Here is a 3,175-nt window from a genome sequence, read left to right on the forward strand (position 1 = left end):
GTCCTATATATATTTTTTAAAATAAGTTAAAATAAAACAGAGTATTATCTATAAAAATATTTTTAAATATTTTTAAAAAGTTAAAGGATATTAATAAAACTTTTTAAAATTTAAGAATATTTTTAAAACCGATTCTAGGAATATTATTTAAATTTTTAAAAATTTATGGATATTTTTAAAATAAAATATAAAATTTATGAGTATTTTTATTAATTTAATTATTTTTTTTAATGATGAATATAAAAGTTTTTTTTTTAATTATATTAAATATAATTACTACTAAATTTTATGATTAATTTAAAGTTTTAATTATGGATTAATTTCTACTAAATTGAGACTTTTTTTTATTCTTTATTTATTTATTTTTATCTCTTTGATTTCGTAATCATGTTGAGAGGTGACATTTACTTTCGTAATATTAATATTGACCAATCGGTTTATTTTCTTTTTCTCCTTTTTAACCTTTTCGTGGATTACTATTCTCAGCTGACTTATCCATTATAAATAATAAAATATTGCATTTAATACAATATTATTTTTAAAAAAATAAATCCAACTTGTTAAAGTTATTTATTCTCTTGCACCAAATCATTTTACAAAAAACAAAAAATATCCAAAAACTTTTCAAAATATCATTTTTTATATTACCATCAAACTCAATATTTAAATATATATATTAATAATGTCCATCAACCAACTTACGTTTTGTATGTTCATGATATTATATAAAAATTAATAATAATAACTAAAATTTTTATTTTTAAAAATGTTTAGAAATTAAATAATTATATTAGTAAGAGAGAAAAATTAGTTTTTAATATTTTTATTTTAGGTTTAAGAATTAAAATAAATATTTTGTTACTATACTTTTATTTAATATTCATATTGAAAAAAATCTTGGAAACCGAGTAACTATGTTTGGTGTTACCGAGTAAATGTTATCAGAATTTCATATAAATAACGTATTTTTAGCAATTTTATTATATTATTTAATTTTAGATAATTAACCAATAATCAATTCATTTATTGAATTTTTTTTTTTTGTAAAAATAAATTAAATACATATTTAAATAAATTATTATTAATTTATTTATAATAAATTTTTAAACTAACATCAATTAATTAATTGAATTTATTTAAAATAAATAAATTAAGAAATGTTATAAAAAGTTTTATACAAATAAATAATATTTTTTAATTTTCATAGTTACTCGTAACAATTACTTTAGTTAATTTTAGATAATTAATTGTTTTTAACTAGTTTATTTTTATTAAGTCATACTATTAAAATAATTGTAACTAATAAATATTATAAATAATATGTTTAAAATTTTAAATTTTAAATTTTAAATTTATTTAGTCTTCAAGGTTAATAATTATTCTTAAACAAATTATATAAGAAAAAATAATAAACATAAATATTTAAAAACAATACGAGTAAATAAAAGAAAAATAATAACAATAATAATAAACAAATAAATAATTGGGTTTGGGGACTTCCGGAATGGGAAAAAGGAATAATCCTTGTCCTCGCTTCTGTTTAGCCAATGGCTCTTCATTCCCTGTTTAAATAGAGACTCTCCCTCGATGAAGGTTGATCTACTAGTTCTTCCTAACGGATTCACTTCATTGGGCTCGAGGATTCAGGCAAGGACAGGAATGGGAAAAAGGAATAATCTTTGTCCTCGCTTCATTTTAGCCAATGGCTCTTCATTTCCTGTCTAAATAGAGACTCTCTCCAGTTGAAAGTTGATCTACTAGTTCTTCCTAACTGATTCACTTCATTGGGCTCTGGGACTTCAGGCAAGGACGGGAACGGGAAAAAGGAATAATTCTTGTCCTCGCTTCAGTTTAGCCAATGGCTCTCCATTCCCTGTTTAAATGAAGACTCACCCCGTTGAAGGCTGATCTACTAGTTCTTCCTAACGGATTCACATCATTGGGCTCGAGAACTTCAGGCAAGGACAAGGGCGAAAACGGGAAAAAAGAATAATCCTTATCCTCACTCCTGTTTAGCCAATGGCTACCCATTCCCTGTCTAAATAAAGATTCTCCTCATTAAAGTCGATCTACTAGTTCTTCCCAACGGATTCACTTCACTTCATGGGGCCGACATCATAAATTTGTTGTTTCGACAAGTTGGAAATAAAAAAACGTGGTGTATGTAAGCAAATTGCTTATTAATGACAATGGGGACTCCATAGGATAAATCACATTTCATTTCATATAATCAATAAGGCTTTTATCATCATCTCCATGCATATCTCCGTATAGATTGATTCCCTTCGAAATTGTGCAGTTCAAACCAGAGTTTGGCTGCATTTAATACTCGAGGGTCCTGGCTGTAGCACAGGTAGCAGGCCATTAAACAATGACTGATTGTGGTTTGAAAGGCATTGTTTTTCAGTCCAGTTTCAAGATTTTTCTCCCAACTGTTCATCAGTCTTCAAGAAAAATGCAGTGTCGGCTGTTGGTAGAGGGAAAAAAAGTGTTGCTTTTTTTGTTGTGAGGACAAGATGTGATTGAGAAGTGACAGAGAAGATAACGAAATTGTGAGATCTCTCGGTTGGAAAAGGGAAGAGAGCATTTTTTTTATAAGGGTGTGAAAACCTCTTCCTAGCAGACGTGTTTTTAAAATCTTGAAGAGAAGCCCGAAAGGGAAAACTTAAAAAGGACAATATCTGCTAGCGGTGGGTATGAGCTGTTACAATTGGTATCAATTGTGAGATCTCAAATCGATTGGAGAGAGGAACGAGTGTTAGAGAGGATGTTGGACTCCAAAGAGGGTGGATTGTGAAATCTCACATCGTTGGAGGAGAACAAAATATTCTTTACAAGGGTTGTAGAAACTTCACCCTAACAAACGCATTTTAAAATCTTTGAGCAGAAGTCCGAAAGGAAAAACCTAAAGAAAATAATACCTACTAGCAATAGGCTTGAGCCGTTACACAAATAATACAAATAATACAGGCCTTGTTGCGTGTATTTCCATCACAAGCATACAGGACCTCATGATGGGCTCCTCTCCATCAACATTATATGGTTGGACAGTTTGAAAGCTTAAGATCAAAGTCATTTATTTGCATTTACTATCATAGACTTGGGTTAATGAAGATGATTGATCAATACAGCAACGTGATCAAATGCACTTGTGCAGATATTCTAAGGCTACATG

This window comes from Cucurbita pepo, chromosome LG09 (genome assembly GCF_002806865.2).
Source record: "Cucurbita pepo subsp. pepo cultivar mu-cu-16 chromosome LG09, ASM280686v2, whole genome shotgun sequence".
NCBI classification, from domain to species: domain Eukaryota; kingdom Viridiplantae; phylum Streptophyta; class Magnoliopsida; order Cucurbitales; family Cucurbitaceae; genus Cucurbita; species Cucurbita pepo.